Source organism: Phragmites australis, chromosome 10 (assembly GCF_958298935.1).
Source record: "Phragmites australis chromosome 10, lpPhrAust1.1, whole genome shotgun sequence".
Classification (NCBI taxonomy): Eukaryota; Viridiplantae; Streptophyta; class Magnoliopsida; order Poales; family Poaceae; genus Phragmites; species Phragmites australis.
This window is the reverse complement of record NC_084930.1, coordinates 29554736-29573410: the sequence shown is the minus strand read 5'-3', so window position 1 is coordinate 29573410 and position 18675 is coordinate 29554736. Positions and strand designations below refer to the sequence as shown.

At 45.4% G+C, this 18675-nt stretch overlaps 2 pseudogenes; both read left to right on the top strand.

Annotated features, from left to right (window-relative positions):
- The first annotated feature begins 24 nt into the window (after nt 1-24).
- On the top strand, nt 25-7393 carry LOC133930625 (chitin elicitor receptor kinase 1-like; annotated as a pseudogene).
- Nucleotides 7394-8558: 1165 nt separating this feature from the next.
- LOC133930327 (acylamino-acid-releasing enzyme-like) lies at nt 8559-18160 on the top strand (annotated as a pseudogene).
- The last annotated feature ends 515 nt before the right edge of the window (nt 18161-18675 follow it).

Sequence of the window (18675 nt, the reverse complement as noted above, 5' to 3'; positions counted from 1 at the left end):
CGAGGATCCTTGGTGGCAAATAAGCGGATGCGCCTGGAGGTATCAGATAGGGCATGTGATGGAGTTGCTCAATTTCGCAGTATATGCTCTGCTCTCGCAGCCGCAGCTGGCCACCGTCGCCACGAGCGATGTGCAAGCCCAGGCCCAGCTCCGACGTGTTGCCCTCGCAGCCCGCCTCCTCGTCCTCCACCAAGCGCCGCCTCGCCACGGCCGGGGTCTCCTCCTCTTCTCCCTCCACGTCCTACTCGGGGGGAACCTCCGGGGCCGGGACAGCCACAGCTAGCGCCCAGCGCCGCGCCACCTCGTCGTCCTCGACCTCCTCCGCATCCTCTAGCCGCGCCTCCCTCGCCGCAGCGCGCGCCTCACTCCTGGACCGGCCCGTCCTCTACCCGTTCCAGGAGCTCGCCGCCGCCACCAACAGCTTCCTCGCCAAGCGCGTCGGGGGCTCCGCCTCCGCCTACTGGCGCTGCTCCCTCCGCGGCTGCGACGCGGCCCTGTTCCAGCTCCCGCTCCGCCCCGACGCCGCCGCTGCCCTGGACGCCGCCGCGCTCGCCAGGATCGGCAGGTACCACCACACCAGCCTCGCGCGGCTGCTCGGCGCGTGCCCCGCGGGCGCCCACGTCTACCTCGCCTACGAGCTCCCTGTCATAACCAGACTCTACATCCTATGGTCCTGAGCTCCAGATCACCCTTTCGGCGCATCGGACGGCGGAGGACACTCTGCAGACTCTGCCGAGTTCGTTTTGCTGTTTGCCGGATAACTACAGTTGTCTTTCCTTTTTCAGCTTTGGTTAAACTGTTAAGCTAGTTTTACTTTTAAACCTGGTAAATTGTAATCGCTGGATAAGTACCCAGCTGAGAGGGGTCAGGCTTATGCCATGAGAATATTCTGTACAAGAACCTCCTAGAACAAACTAACGTAGAAATCCTGCTCTGGCGATTTCCCCAAATTCCATTCTCCTTCCATTTTTCCTCGATTGATCCTGTCTGATTTCATGCGAGCTCGAATGGGATCTGACAACTGGTAATCAGAGCCTTCCAGTCCTCGGATTATTGCTGACGAATCCATTCTTGGCGGTGGGTTGCGCAACTTGTTTGCGTCTAAAATCCCCACGGCGGCGATGGCGGGCAACTGGATTCAGACAAGGGTTGCTCGGCAGGTCCGAGCGTAAAATTCCAGAGTCGATCTCCAGTTGCGGCGGCGGTAGACCTTGCGGGACAGACTAGTGGTGAGGAAGTGATTCCGAACTGTTCTGTTCCGATCTGGACCTGATGACACGCTCGACGAAGGTGGCGATGGCGGCGGCGAACTCTGCTGCAACCACTGCGGCTGGAGCTACCACCCATTCTGGTGTTTTGGGTCCTGAAGATGCTGACGGATCTAGCATGGGATTCATGGAGACTGTCCAGGACGATGTGTTGGAGTTGAAGACCCGAGTGGGCAGCGTGGAGATACGTCTGGCGCACATGGAAGACCAGCTCAGCTCGATCCAATCGTCGTTGGCAAAATTGGCCAACAATCCCAGACCTCTGGCTGATCTTCAGCACAACAAACCAGAGGATTTGGAGTTGGACAACTGCACTATGGTAGAAGCTACTAAGCAAGCTGGCAAGGAATTCAAGGACGAAAGGCAGAGTAAAGTGTTGGAGGAGGCTAATCAGGGTAATCTGAGGCACTCACCCTCTTATGGGCTTGTTTACACTGAATTACCACCTAAGTCAAATGTTTTTTCCCATGATGAGGAACATTTTGGCAACATACCCACCCTCACTTTTACCCACCCTTCTTCTCGATTTCCTGTTCCAACTACTTACGTTCCACCTCATGCAAGACGTGCTGAATCCATTAGACATCCTCCGGTTGTTAGCCATGATCCATTGCCTCACCGCCAACCTGACCACTCATTCAGTCTCTCAATCTCTCGGCCTAAATTGGATTTTCCAACCTTCTCTGGTGACAACCCAATTGGATGGACACGATAGTGTGAAAAATATTTCGATCTTGCTTCAGTTCCTCAGGAAATGTGCGTTTCAATGGCTACTCTACATTGTTCTGGTCGTGCAGAAACATGGTGGACTAGTTTGAGGATTGCTCCTAAGCAAGTCAGATGGCTTTCATTTTGCACAATGGTCTGTAATAGATTCGCAGAACACAGTATGTATGATGTGGTTGAGCTGTTTCATGCACTTACCCAAGACTCTTCTGTTAGTGCCTATATTGACAAATTTGAGGAATTAATGGCTCATATGCAGAGGCAACATCCTGGATTGCAAGAGGACTATTATGTCCGGTGTTTCGTTCGAGGTATTAAAGATCAAATTAAGCACTACTTGAAACCTCATAAACCTATCAATCTGGATGATGCATATTGGATTGCCAAGGACTTGGAAAAAGCTGCTTGGACTAGAAAGCACCAGCATTACCAGCCCTCCAACAAACCTTCCTTCAATACTGTCCCTCCTCTTCACAAACAGCTGCCTAGTATCCATGCACCAAGTAAGCTTGAGACAGCTTACAAACCTGATACCTTGGCAAAAATCGCAGTTAAACCCAAAGAACCAGGTTCTTGTTGGAAGTGTGCTGCTCGCTGGACTCCAAAACACAAGTTAAAATGCAAGTTCTACCAGAATTCCGCACATGCTATTACCTTAGAACCAGAGGAATTACAGCACTCGGATGGAGACCAAGAAGAACATCACCAAGCTCAAGATGATCCAGAGTCAACACCCATCTTGATGGAAATATCTAAACAAGCCATGACTGGATCTCCAACCTCTGCAACATTCTGTGTTCCAGTTATTCTTCGAGGTAAAAGGGGCATAGCACTTGTAGATAGTGGCAGTACACACAGTTTTCTCGATGTCTCTTTTGCTAACAAGGCTGCTTGTGACATTGAATCTACTACCTTACATTCTGTCAAAGTGGCTGGTGGGGGTGAATTACACACTAGAGGCTTTGTTCACCAATGTTCTTATCATATTGATCACGAAAAGTTTTGCAACCCCTTCCTCTTGTTGGACCTCAAGAATTATGACTTGATATTAGGATGTGACTGGATTTTCCTACACAGCCCCATTGCCATTGATCTGAAACAAAGGCTCCTGACTATTTGCAAGGATGGAATCAAATCAATGACATTTTTTGATTGCACTTCCACTCACCTTTGTACAGCTATTGATGCTCCAAAGCTTGAAAAGTTACCCTCAAAAGGTGCCATGGGGTACCTCATTCACCTCAAAGCACATACAACAATGGCAGCTCCCAGTACCCATGTTCCTGAGGAGATAGCTCACATTCTGGAAAGGTTTGCTGAGGTCTTCTCTGAACCACATGGTCTTCCTCCACAAAGGCAGAATACTCATTCTATTCCCCTTAAACCTGGTAGCACACCTCCTAACTTACGTCCTTACAGAATCCCTCACCATCAAAAGGATGAAGTGGAAAAACTTGTTAAAGAAATGCTAGCACAAGGCATTATACAGCATAGTGAAAGTCCATTTGCTTCTCCCTCCATCTTGGCCCGAAAAAAAGATGGTAGTTGGCGTTTCTGTGTCGACTATAGGGAGTTGAACAACATGACCATCAAAAACAAATTCCCAATACCAATAGTGGATGATTTATTTGATGAACTACATGGATCCTCTTTCTTCTCTAAATTGGATTTAAGATCTGGTTTCCACCAGATTCTTATGAACGAGAATGACATCCACAAAACTGCATTCAGAACTCATTTCGGCCATTTTGAGTTCCTTGTCATGCCTTTCGGCCTTACTAACGCTCCTGCTTCTTTCCAAGCCATGATGAACACCGTCTTTGCTCCTTACTTGAGAAAGTTTGTGCTGATCTTTTTTGATGACATTTTAGTATACAGCAGCAGTCTTGAGGACCACAAAACTCACCTCACTACGGTGTTACAAGTGCTGTTGGATCATAAGCTGAAAGCTAAAAGAAGTAAATGTGTTTTTGCTGTACACCAGATTGACTATTTGGGACACCTAATCAGTGCCAATGGTCTTTCAACAGACCCAACTAAAATTGAAGCTGTCAAAAACTGGCCACAACCAAAATCTGTTACACAGCTGAGGGGATTCTTGGGGCTAGCTGGCTATTACAGGCGTTTTGTCCGAAATTTTGGCATTATCTCAAGGCCACTTCATGATCTGCTAAAAAAGAATGCCTTTTCCTGGGGACATGAGCAAACTCAAGCCTTCACAGAGTTGAAATCCCGATTGATATCAGCACCAGTCCTTACTCTTCCAAATTTCAAATTGCCATTCATCTTAGAAACTGACGCTTGTGGTAGTGGCATTGGTGCGGTTCTCATGCAGCAAGGACAACCTATTGCCTATTTTAGCAAAGCCTTAAATAGAAAAGCTCAATCTCAGTCTATTTATGAAAAAGAGGCCTTGGCTATTTTAGAGGCCATAAAAAAATGGAAACATTATCTATTGGGCTCCAAATTGGTCATTCGGACTGATCAACAAAGCCTCAAACACCTATCTAATCAGAGGCTGACTGAGGGTATACAGCACAAATTGCTTTTAAGATTGCTACATCTTGATTATACCATTGAATACAAAAAGGGAAAGGACAACACCGCAGCAGATGCTCTGTCCAGAAGAGATGTGGATTGTCATGCTATTTCCATTGCTCAACCTATATGGGTTGCTGAGATTCTCAAAAGCTATGAAAATGATGACTCTTGTAAACAGCTTATAGCCCAACTGGCGGTATCCCCAGACCCTTCATCACCATTTGCCCTGCACTCGGACATACTACGGTATAAAGGACGAATTCATTTGGGGCAAGATAGGGAGGTTCAGAACATCATCATTTCAGCTCTTCATTCTTCCACAATTGGGGGACATTCAGGAATTTCAGCTACATATCACAGGGTTAAACGATTATTTCATTGGGTTGGCATGAAGAAATCAATTGAAGCCTTTGTCACCTCCTGTCCTACCTGCCAGCGAGCCAAAGGTGAAACCTGTCATTACCCGGGTATGCTGGATCCTCTTCCCATCCCTGATATGGCATGGTCCAATATTTCCCTAGATTTTATTGAGGGTTTGCCTAAATCTAATGGGAAGGACATCATCTTAGTAGTTGTTGACAGACTTACAAAGTACTCCCACTTCATTCCATTGTCTCACCCCATTACTGCCAAAGAGGTAGCACAAGTCTTTATGGATCAAATTTATAAACTACACGGGCTGCCAACTGCTATTGTATCAGATCGAGACCGAATCTTCACCAGTGACCTCTGGCAAACCTTGTTCAAAAGCCTCAAGGTTTCACTTCGGTTTAGCTCAGCTTACCATCCCCAAAGTGACGGCCAAACTGAGCGAGTGAACCAATGCCTCGAAAATTACTTGAGATGCATGGCATTTTCAGAGCCCAAACGCTGGTCTGCCTGGTTACCTTTAGCCGAATGGTGGTACAATACAAACTACCATACATCCCTCAAATGCACCCCATTTCAAGCACTTTATGGCTACCCACCTCCTCTCATTAGTGAAGTAATGATTCCTGGTCCAGCTACCTCTGCAAGTGACTACCTCTCTGCAAAAAGCTCCATGACTGCTAAGCTTAAAGAAAATTTGGCTCAGGCACAAGCTCGCATAAAAAAAATATGCAGATTTGAAGAGGACTGAGAGATCTTTCCAAGAAGGTGAATTTGTCTACCTTAAGATGCAACCTTATAGGCAAGTCGCCTTTGGACTCAGAAATTCCCTTAAACTGGATACCAAATTCTATGGCCCATTTCTAATATTGCAAAAGATCGGCAATGTGGCATATAAACTTCAATTACCTTCTGATGCTCAAATCCATCCAGTGTTCCATGTCAGTCAATTGAAAAAGCATATTGGTCCCAATGCTGTTCCCTGTCCAAATTTGCCTCTGGTGGACTCCCAAGGAAGAATCAAATTGGCCCCTACAGCCGTCCTGGATACCCGCGCACTACCCAGGGGAGACAATCTGATTACTCAATGGCTGATTCAGTGGGATCCTTCCTCTCCAGCTGAAGCATCTTGGGAAGATAAATCATTCATCAAGGCAACATTTCCCTCATTCTATTGGCAGATCATCAAGACATGGTGGCCGCAGGAATCTTCAAACCAACAACCTAAAGCTGGGAACATTCCAATCCATGACACTTGAGGACAAGTGTCTGCTTAAGGAGGGGGTATTGTCATAACCAGACTCTACATCCTACGGTCCTGAGCTCCAGATCACCCTTTCGGCGCATCGGACGGCGGAGGACACTCTGCAGACTCTGCCGAGTTCGTTTTGCTGTTTGCCGGATAACTACAGTTGTCTTTCCTTTTTCAACTTTGGTTAAACTGTTAAGCTAGTTTTACTTTTAAACCTGATAAATTGTAATCGCTGGATAAGTACCCAGCTGAGAGGGGTCAGGCTTATGCCATGAGAATATTCTGTACAAGAACCTCCTAGAACAAACTAACGTAGAAATCCTGCTCTGGCGATTTCCCCAAATTCCATTCTCCTTCCATTTTTCCTCGATTGATCCTGTCTGATTTCATGCGAGCTCGAATGGGATCTGACACTCCCGCCGGGCGCCGCCACGCTCGCGGCCTGCCTGCGTAGCCCGCGGAACCCCAGCTTCACGGCCCTCCGCACATGGGCCTCCCGCGTCCAGGTCGCCGCCGACGTCGCCCAGGGCCTCGAGTACATCCACCACCACGCGGACGCTGTCCATGGCCGTGTCTCGCCCTCCGCGGTCCTCGTGTCCGAGCCGGGCCTCCGCGCGCGGCTCACCCACTTCGGCGCGGCCGAATTCGCGGCCGCCGCCGACGCCCGAGAGGCCGCCGACTCCCCTTACGCGGCCCCCGAATCGAGCGAGCCGTCGTGGGAGGCGGACGTGTACGCCTTCGGAGTGCTCCTGCTGGAGCTGCTCTCCGGGGAGGAGCCGGCGAGGTACCGCTTCGACAGGGGCACCAAGGAGTTCCTGCGGGTGTCGGTCGTCGAGACGGCGGCGGCGGCGGTGGCAGGAGGCGCGGTGAGGAACTGGGTCGACAGGAGGCTGGGGGACTCGTTCCCCGTGGCAGCCGCGGCGAGGCTGGTGGAGGTGGGGCTCCGGTGCGTGGCGGCGGAGGGCCGATGACGTGGGTCGCGGGGAAGGCGTCCAAGGTGTACCTGGAGTCCAGGGCGTGGGAGCAGAAGCTCCGCGTGCCGACCGAGTTCTCCGTGTCGGTGACGCCGCGGTGAACCGAGCGAGAGCCCGCACCGATATTGCCGGCGGGCGAGCTGCGATTTTTTTGGCCTGTTTGGTTCATAGCTTGAACTTGCCGCTTTTTGTCACGTTTAGTCGGTTTAGATATCTATTTGATTAGTAGCTATAATTATAATAAGATTTTGCTGTTATGGTTCCATGCATAGGCGACTTATCAAAATTAGGTAAGGTTCTCTTAGTTTTGTTAAAGTGTAACAGAATTTTTAATCGATTAACTTTAAATAAGTATAATAAAAATTATGATATATAGTGACACGAACTAAATAGGTGGTTAGTGGTGGTGGGAAAAGTAGGCAAGTCAGAAATTCATATGAAAATTATTGAAACTCTTGTAAATTTGTATTTTTCGTTTCAATGGCAGGCAGCAGGAACAGTAGACTCGCACTCGTTGATTAAGGTACTGTTTGTTTCAGCTTCGGATTCTGGCTTTTAGCTTTTACAATCCGAAGCTGAATTAAACAGACAGCTTTTGGATATAGCTTTTTAAAATTTGCTGGTTGGATTGTGAGAATCTGATAAGCGGGTTTTTCTCAGTTTTTGATAGATTGTGAAAGTCCATTTTACTAAACTGTCCATTAAATTTTTTTAGAATCTATAGTCTAAAAGCTTTTCACAATCTAACTTTTATAAACTGCTTTTCAGAATCTCTAACTGAAACAAACAGGCCCTAAATGCTCTCGGCTAACTTATTCCCGTGAGGTTAGGAGTTAGCGTGTGCCTGTGATCGGTGGGCCAACCGAATCAATGGCTCGATCCCTATCTACGGAACGGGATCATCTGTTTCACTGATTTTATTCCACCTTGAGAAGTTAGATCTCAGTTGAACTGGTAGAAAAGTAAAATGTATCGGATGTCTTTAAACTTATCAAGTTATGTTATTTATGTTTATGGACTCTCAAATTATAGTTTTAGATCATTAATATTGTTAAGTTGTGTATCCTAGGTTTATAACCATTCACGCCCTCTCTGGAACAGATGTAGAGTGCCACTGAGCACCTGCGATGTACTAAAAATTATAAAATTAGTAAAATAGAAAAAATAGGAAAATTAAGAAAAAAATCAGGAAAAATATAAAAAACTGTTTTTAAATCAGAAATAATAGGGGAAAATCAGAAAGTAGGAATAATAAGATTTTTTAAAAAAATAAAAAATAGAAAAAATTAGATAATCAGTAAAAGTATGGACGCATGAATATGTTATATGTGATCTAGTGATATATTATACTATAATGATAGTTAGTAATAGACATGTAGAAATTCTTATTTTTTTTAAAAAAAAATCAGTGTGTACAACATTAAATAAGCGGATCCCTGGCATAATCTAGCACCGTGACTTTAAGCCATGGATAAGCGGATCAGATTCCTGGGCACTTGGTACTAACCGTTCATCGTGTCATAATCTAAAGACTATCAATTGATGAAGTGTTGCTTCTTCCAAGTGACACTAAATGAGAGCAAAACAAAAGTATTTAATTTCTCAATAGTTTGGTCCTCCTCGCCAGAAAGCTTGTTCAATATAAACATTTCTTCGGTACACCGAATTTGTTGAGTTCCCTACATCCAAACCTAGCCAGAAAGCTTATGCCTATTTCTACCCACCTTCAAATCCCAATTTTCAAGGTTTGCTAGATGAAAAACCTCCATTGCTTATCAAAACACATGGTGAGTGACTTATTGGAACCTTTTGATGTCTTGAAATAATTATGCACTTTGACCCCTAAAAAGATTTATGCAGGTCTTTCAGCTTAAGTTTTTTCTATGGTTACTTAACTAAAAGAACTGGTTTTTTAAGTAGGTTATTGGATACTTTCATTTTAGATGAAAACCACATAATGCTTTGATATGGTTTTGTTAACTAGGTTACTGGATTCTTTCTTTTTAGACGAAAACCACATAATGCTTTGATACTCTCTAACAATTTTCAGAGGACCTACAGCTAAAACACGTGCAATTCTGAACCTCAGTGTCCAGTATTGGACAAGTAGAGGGTGGGCATATGTTGATGTTAACTATGGAGGAAGCACCGGTTTGTCCTTAACTTCCACTGCTTAGGTTACACCCTTTATGTAAGATGATGTGTTAGCTTTGTTTGTTTGTTATGGGGCTGTATCTGATTGTACTTAAGGCTCCATATCATTTTATAAGATGATGTGTTAGCTTTGTTTGTTTGTTATGGGGTTGTATCTGATTGTACTTAAGGCTCCATGTCATTTTAGTAATCATATCCTTACCAAATATTAAACTTAAGGTTATGGAAGAGAGTCTCGGGAGAGACTATTGGAAAAAATGGGTGTTGTCGATGTTGATGATTGTTGTAGCTGTGCAAGATTCCTGGTACATCCTTTAAGCAATTATTGTAATATTAAATTGGTATTTTGAACCATGATAACAATGCACCTTAATGCATTGAGTGTTCTTATTATTAAGGTGGAGAGTGGCAAAGTAGATGGAGAATGACTTTGTATTACTGGTGGATCAGCGGGTGGATACACTACTTTAGCTTCACTTGCATTCAGAGACACATTCAAGGCTGGAGCTTCTTTGTATGGTGTAAGTTTTAGCTTACTAGAATTATACTATTTTTGGATTGTCACAAATATATACCCTAAGTTTATCTTTCTTCTATTCTTGCTAGGCAACATACCATCCACCCCCTTAATCCTTCTGTAAGTGTCAATTACCTGGTTTTCTGCATTTTTGTGCCTGTTTTAGGATGAGAATTTTTTATAACATATTTTTGGTCTTATATGCACCATTTGAGCGATACTGCATGGTAGATGGAACTAAGAATATAATAAACTTGACATATTTTCTGAAGGTGCTAAAGCAATAATGCATGTTTATGCTTGGTAATTTGCATTAGTAGAATGATCAAAATATACAGTTATACTTCTTGGTATATGGAACAAAGAATATAACAAACTTGACATATTTTCTGAAGGTGCTAAAGCACTAATGCATGTTTATGCTTGGTAATTTGCATTAGAAGAATGATAAAAATATACATTTGTCTTGGTGAAATTGAATTTGTTTGTTTGCTATAGTTATGCCATTTTGTCTCTTTTCAGGTAGTTGTAGCGTGTTGAGAGCAGCATCAATGAAAGAGTAGCATAGCGTGGCTCCCGTTTCGTCTCCCCTCCCTCCTGACGCTTCCCATCCCTCCACCAGCCTCACGTAGGGATCTACTCCAGACCCGGCGGTCACCTCCAAAGCCGTCTCCTCTCCCTGCGAGTCAGCCTCTCCTCCCTCCTGTCGAGCATCGGACTCTTAGCTTTCTCCTTCCGCTCCGCCATTCACACCTGCGGGGCGTCCCAAGGAGCTCCGTTGGCGGGAAAATAGCCCGCCGCCATCCGTGGAGCGCTTCGATGTTTCTTATCAAGTTTCCTTCTAGGACATCGTCATCCGAGGGTGTGCGGCTGTGCACTCTTTGGTCGTCCAACAGGAGCCCCCTGCTGCCACTGTGACCCTGGGTCATTCACCTCCAAGGCCCCCTCCGGCTAGCTAGATCATAGGCTCTGTGGTTTTTCGGGCTCCCATCATGGACAACGGTCTAGACGCGAAAGGTTGGCGGAGGGTGATCAGCAGAAGGTCAAGGAATCGACGTCTCATCCCCTGACGACTGCGGCGGCCTATGTCTGTTGACCTAAGGGGCAAATGCTTTAATTGTTTTGCTCCAGATCACAAGGCCGCCTCATGTCGTTTGCCTGCTCGATGTTTCCACTGTCGCTCTCTGGGCCATCGGTTGGTGGCATGTCCTCGTTCACATGCTCCGTCATCCGCCATGGTCTCAGGTCACTAGTGCTCATCGATCGATTTGGCAGCGGGTCTCTTTTGCGCCATTACCGGCTAGGTCTTTTTCCTTGAGCGGAGGTGAGAAATCATTGCGACGCTCTGTGCAGTTGATGGCCCAGGGCAAGCACATCGTGCGCAAATGTCGTTGTTGGCCTTCTTCGACCTCCTATATGTCAGCGTTGCCCTCTGGCTCGGGTGATGGCCTGGACTTGGCCTCCTCAAACCGTCCTCCGACGGTCGCTAGTGGTGTGGTCTCCATGGAGCAGCAACCTTGAATGCCACTTTGCGTGATCGGTCGTACAAGCTCCATCGATGACACAGAGGTTGATCTAAGGCGGGTTGTCCTTGTGATTGTGACTAGAAATCATCCTCAGGTCTCATCTCAAGTTGTTGTTGCTGCAATTGCTGCTAGGTTTAACCTAGATGTGGACCAGCTCACCATTCATCGTTCATCTCCAGAAGAAATTTTTCTTGTGCTACCTGACTAATAGACGATTGAGCTGGTTGTCAAACATGGGAGGCTTGTGCATACTCCTCAGTTTAGTTTTACTACCAATCCCTGAACAAGTCTTGCTCATGCACAAGGGCGCTCTTTTCCCTTCAGAGTTGAGCCCTCCTCATGCATGCTTGGGACATCACTACAACGGAGCAACTCATCTATCCCTATGGTTGGGTCCAGGGTCTACATTAGGCAATGGTGGATTGTTCGGACCTCTCTGTTTTTCGCTTAACGGCATGGGTAGTTGATCCCACATTGATCCCTCCCCACTTGGATCTTTTGATCTCTGAGTCGGGGATGGTTGACGAGGTCGTGGCGTCGAGAGGCAAAAGGGTCTTGTCATATCCGATGGAAATTATTAAAACAGTCATCATGGATTTCTCTCTATGGCCTGATTCAACTTCGCCTTCAGAAGCTGACGAAGATGGCCGACGTTCCAGAAGACGTACAACTTTGGATCGTGAATTGGTCACCAGTAAGGCTCCTAACCCTACTGGTGTCGATGGTGCTGATACCCAAGATGGTGGTGGCGCTCCTTCTACCCCGGCTCCTCACCAGTTGGTGGACATGGTGCCCGTTCACCATGACATCACTGGCATCTAATTCTGCACTCCAGCGGCCTCGGGGACGCTGGTCCCCACCTACATGGCTGGGTTGGACTGGGACCATTCTCCTGAGGCTACAACGGTTGTTCCGCATTCGGCTAGTCCCGAGGCAATCTTTGATGTTGCTCCAGCCAGAGGATTTGATGGTCCCACCTCTTTGATTTCGGATCATGAGGAGCGTACTGTGTTGGACTCCTCATTTTTTGGTACTTCAATCGCGGTTCTTCATCATCCTCGTATGGTGTGTGAGAGTGGCGTTGGGGTGACCTTTAGTGTTGGCACTTAAGACAGGTGTATGGCGGACGACGCGATGTTTCTACATGATGGTGTCGACTCCACCCCTAGCGGTGTTGAGTCTGCTGGCATCCTGGCTGTAAAATCTGCATGTTGGTGTTGATCCACCTCTGGCGGTGTTGAGTCCGCCGGTGTCCAGGGTGTCGAGAAGGATCCCCACGATGCCCCGACATGCTCTTTAATGTTGGCCTCACCCGCCTTGGCGGCTAATGCCGGGCTATCGATTGTTTCAGCTCTGGTCGATGCACATGCATGACAGACATTGATTCCTAAAGCATTTGATGGATCCTTAGTAGTGGATGGTTTTAATGGCCCAGACTCCTCGAATGAAGATCGTCATCATTTGGTTTCATTGGAGCTCTCGGCCCCCTCCCCCCGCCCAATCCCTAGCCACGGTCTTCGGGCCACACGTGAGGCGGACGACACTGGATGCGAGGAGGTTTCGACGTCAGCCTTTGGGTGATCGCATGTTGGTTCCCATGAGCACGTCGGAGCCGGGCCCTCTGTATGTGTTAGGCCCTCAAGTCCGGTGTAGTCCACTCCTGGGCCACGCACGACCGCAATTTACAAGCCCAAGGAGTGCTCCATTTTCTACTCAAGACGACCCAAGGGCCCTGGACGAGTAACTAAACTGTCTTGCCACTCATCTGATTTGGCTCGTCGCTCCTCATGCAACTCAAAGTCTTCTGGGCCAGTGAAGTTTATGGACTGTCTCACCCGTCCAGTTGATCGATTTATCAGCAGGCCAGTTGTCCAATCTAAACGCGAGAAGAACCCCCCGCCCAAGCTTAAGTATTGGTGCAGAGCGCGTCTGGCTCAGGCAGGCCAAGGCGCTCCTGTTCCTATTGGAGACACAAGCTGGCTCAAATCCTTCGCAAGCTCAGTCTATTAGCAAACAAGGCATGAGTGAATGATCAAGCTCTGGAGTGATACGCCAAGTTTCTTGAGCAGCCACTCTCTCATGATCATGTTTAGGCTCTTGGGACACTTTTTGGGTGGTCTGTCCATGAGATGGAGAGCACGTTGGAGGAATTATTTTCCCCATTAGTGTAGTTGGTTTTTATTGGTCGTCTTGATCCCATTCTTAATGGATATCTTCCCCATTAGTGTAGTTGGTTTTTATTGGTCGTCTTGATCCCATTCTTAATGGATATCTCACATATATTGATATGGAATGTGCGTGCCTTAATCAAGGGGTAGAAGAGATTCAGTCCACAATATTGTGCAATCTTCTCGCGCTAATATTATCTGTCTCCAAGAGACTAAAGTAGTACAAATTACTCTTCGTCATACTCTTTTGGCTATTGAGCCTGATTTTGATCAATTTGTTGCCCTTCTTGCTAATGGAACTTGCGGAGGTGTTTTGATTGCATGGAAAAGCTCATGGTGTCAGTGCATTTCCTCCAGGGTGGATACCTTTTCTGTTTCTATGCAATTTACATTGGCAGACGGACCCGATTGGTGGCTAACCGGTGTATACGGGCCACAACTTGATGGGGGAAAATATTCAATTCTTGCAAGAATTGCGAAATGTTCATGCTCTTTGCAATGTACCTTAGATGGTCACCGGAGACTTTAATTTGATTTATATTGTAGAGGATAAAAATAACACAAATATCAATCAAGTGATGATGGGCATTTTAGACGGTTCATCGATGTTGTTGAGCTTCAAGAAATCCCGATGCTTGGTCGCAAGTATACTTGGTCAAATGAAAGGGAAGCCCCTACTCTTATGAGGCTTGATTGTGTGTTTTGCATGGCTGAATGGGATAACATCTTCTCGGACTGTCTCCTTTAAAGTGCAGTGAAAATGATTTCAGATCACTGCCCTCTTATTTTGGGCTTACGAGACAATGCAAGGGGCAAGCGAAGGTTCCATTTTGAAAGCTTTTGGCCAAAGCTATATAGTTTTCTGCATGCTATATAGGCAGCTTGGTCTGCCCGGGTTGTTGCAACTTGCCCATTTGAACATTTATCAGTGAAATACAAGAGGGTAAATAGAGCTCTTCAATCTTAGGGGCAATGTTCTATGTGTCGTATCAAGTCACGACTCTTCTGGACAAGAGAGATACTACATAAACTGGAAATCGCATAGGATTGTCGGTAATTAACTTCTGAGGAGGCTTGGTTACGACGGGAATTGAAGAAACACAGCTTGGGTCTTGCCTCTTTTGAGCAGAATATTGCTTGTCTTCGCTCTCGGATTACATGGCTCAAAGAGGGAGATGATGATACTTCTTTCTTTCACTCTCAAGCTAGCCATCGGAAGAGGAAAAATTTTGTAGCAAAGCTACAGGTTGGTGATCAGGTGGTCACAGGTTAGGATAAAAAGCAACAAGCTGTGTTGGAATTTTACAACACATTGCTTGGAATAGTTAAGGAACATGCAGAAACTTTTAATCTTGCCTCCTTTTACCAGCTGGCTCAAGATCTTTCATCTCTTGAGGAGCCTATCACTGGAGAAGAAATTTGGAGTACTATCAAGTCCCTACCGAGGGACAAAGCCCCTGGACCTGATGGTTTCACATGACAGTTCTATTTGTCTTGTTGGCGGATTATCAAAGATGATATTATTGAAGCAGTGGTTGCTCTTCAGCAGGGTGATTCTAGAAAATTGGGGCTGCTGAATTCAGCATATTTAACTTTACTACCAAAGAAAAAAGATGCTTTGGAGGTCAAGGACTATCGGCCTATAAGCCTCGTTTATAGTTTTGCTAAACTTGTGATGAAAATTATGGCTAATAGGCTCGCCCCAAAACTGTCCTTGATGGTTGCACCCAACCAAAGTGTATTCATTCCAAGGTCGATAAATACAGGACAATTTTCTTTTGGTGCAAGATACAGCCATACAGCTTGGTTTCTTCATCAACAAAAAGAGCCCTGGTTGCTTCTAAAATTGGATATATTGAAAGCTTTTGATTCGGTATCTTGGAGTTTTCTTTTGGAAATTCTCAGTCATCTTGGTTTTGGGGCTTGTTGGCATGCTATGATTTGCAATCTGCTTTCCACATCGTCCACTCGTACCCTCCTTAATGGTGTGCCGGGAGAAAATATCATTCATCATAGAGGGTTGCGGCAAGGAAATTCTCTCTCTCCTATGCTTTTCATTTTGGTTATGGATGTGCTGAATTATTTGTTTGCTAAGGTAGCGGAGGAGGGTTTACTTCAACCGATGTCCACTAGACGAGTTAGCCACTGAGTCTCTATGTATGCTGATGATGTGGCCTTATTTTTAAAGCCTATCAGTGAGGATCTTGATATGGTAAAGCAGATTCTATCTCGATTTGGTGGAATTTCAGGGCTAGACTAACATTCATTAAGTGCTCAATCACTCCTATTCAATGTGCTTCAACAAACATTGATATTGTTCAGGAATCTATGACATGTGCTTGTTGTGACTTCCCCTGCACATATCTTGGTCTCCCTCTATCAATCAAGAAGTTGACCAAAGCAGTCTTGCTTCCTTGGATTGATAAAGTGGCAGATCGGCTCCCCGGTTGGAAAGCGACCCTCATTCACCCAGCTGGTAGAGTTGTGCTTGTTAAGGCCGTGTTCACAGCCATTCCCATATACTCATTATTTGCAATGGATGTGCCATGTTGGTTTGTCAAGGCCATAGACAAGCGAAGACGAGCATTTCTATGGAAAGGGCGCAAGGAAGTTCATGGCGGACATTGCCTCCTTGCTTGGACTAAGGTGAGCAGACCTAAGGAGTTAGGAGGGCTCAGAATTCATAATTTAGAGGTCCTTAGTTGGGCTTTGCGCATGAAATGCCTTTGGATACAGAGGACTGATCTTGACCGATCTTGGTGTATGTTTGGCACATCAATTCCAAGTAATGCAGTAGAACTTTTCTCCATCATGGTCACAACGCAGGTCAGTAATGGAAAAAAACACTAAATTTTGGACTGGCAAATGGTTGTTGGGCCAATCTTAGTAGAATTTAGCACCTCACACATTTGCTTTGGTCTCTAAGTGCATCTCTAAGAAGACGATTGTCAGAGAAGCCTTGTCTAGCAACAATTGGGTGAAGGATATTATAGGGACTTTTACTGTTCAGATCTTGGAAGAGTTTTTTCAGATTTTAGAACTCCTAGCTGATGTGGAATTACATGATGATGTGGAGGATATGCACATATGGATTGCTACTGCATCCGGCATCTTTTCCTCCAGATCGACTTATAAGGCATTCTTTGAGGGTAGCACCAAGTTTGAACCTTGGCAGAGGCGTTGGAAATCATGGGCACCTCCTAGAGTAAAATATTTCATTTTGTTGGCTTGTGACAACCGTTGTTGGACTGCTGACTATCTTGCACGATGAAGTCTACCTCATCCTACAAGATACCTCCTCTGTGATCAGATGGATGAAACCATCACACATTTGTTGGTCGACTGTGTTTCCTCTAAGAAAGTTTGGATGCAGTTCCTATAATTGGTTGGCCTAGTGCAGTCTATAACCGTGAGGCAAAACCATGTCTTTCCAAAATTGGTGGTTCGAAGCAACGCTTTTGGTTGACTCAAGACGGAGAAATGGATTCCATTCTTTGGTCATGTTAGTAGCATGGTTCATCTAGAAACATTGCAATGAATGTGTCTTTGAGGGAAGAAGCCCTAGTGTATCTCATCTAGTTCATGGAATTAGAGATGAATCTGCTCTTTGGTGCTCAGCAGGAGCCATTGATTTGGAATCCATCTGGTCTTGAGTATGGTCTGGTTTTTAGGTCGGTTTCCTGAGCCATAGACACTAGGGGCATCTTCCCTCTTCTGTGGTGTCTGTAATTACTCTTCAGTGTTCTTTTCCTTTTTCTTTTTGCTTCTTTTTCTTCTATGGTGTGTGGGCTCTGTGTGTTTGGCCCTGTTGGGTTAGTTTTGTATATAATCTTTTCTTCTTCTTAATATATTGACGGGTAGCTCTCCTATCGGTTCGAGAATTTTTTTGTCTCTTTCTGCATAGACATAATCAAAAGAATTAACTGTGTCACCGTGTTACCAAATTAATGATTAAATTGGTGACTTGACTTTGATGAGAGCGGAGACACACAAATTTGAGTCCCATTATATCGACAATCTTTTAGGTAAGAAAGGGTATTATCATTTCTTTTGGAAGAACATGCTTAATTTGGTATGATTTATAATTACTTTTGTGGCCCTGTTCCTTCAGGAAATGAAAGAGCTTACTATGAGAGATCACCAATCAACTTTGTTGATCACTTTACGTGTCCGGTGATTTTGTTTCAAGGGTTGGAGGATAAGGTATGTGCTGACAATCAACTGTCATAGATATCATACCATGACTGCATTACTTGGTGGTATATCGATGTTTCTATAACATGACACATTTAGTTGAAGAGGTACTATAGAAAAATTTCTCATCCACTTTAATGTTTTGCAAGTTGTGCCACCAGATCAAGCACGCAAAATATAGAAGGCCTTAAAAGAGAAAGGTTTGCCTGTTACTTTGGTGGAATACGAAGGGGGTCAACACGGATTCTGTAAGGTTGGGAGCTAGCTGTATTACCACTAGTTATTGTTCTACATCTTGAATCCTGTTAATTTTTCACGGTTAACATAGCTTGCAACTTCTTTCACGTTTTTGAACAGGCTAAGAACATAAAGTTCACCTTGGAGCAGCAGATGGTGTTCTTTGCCCAATTAGTTGGGAAATTTGAGGTGGCTGACGATATAACTCCAATCAAGATTGAAAACTTCGATTGATCTCTTCAAGAAGCACAAATAGCAGCAGTTTACACTTCGTGGAGCATAACCTTTTGTACGTGGTATCTGGTTCAAAGTTTTACTGATATGTTTCTGGATACATGTTCTGTGTACTGTAGTAAGTTGGCCTGGGATTTTTGTCTTCCTGCAATCTCCTTGTAAACAAACCTTTTGACTTTGCGGTACATACTGTACAATACACTCATCTTTATTCTTCGAGCGAAAACTTCCAATGTGTACTTATCGGGCAGTGTAATATTTATAGCTTGTTTAGTAGATTAAGGTTAAGCTTATAGAGTTATAGCCTACGCGATTTTTGAAGCTGGAGCTAACAACAATGTAGTAAATAGTAGAAATCTCTCATGTATCCTGTAGGGCGGTTCAGGCAGAACCCAAACCCTAGCTGTTGTCTCCCCTCCAACCTCTCCTTCCGCCTCGCCACCACCCTAGCACGCCACCGGAAGCTCGAACGGCCGCAAGGACGGTGGCAGCGAGGCTTCTTCTTCTCTCCTGCG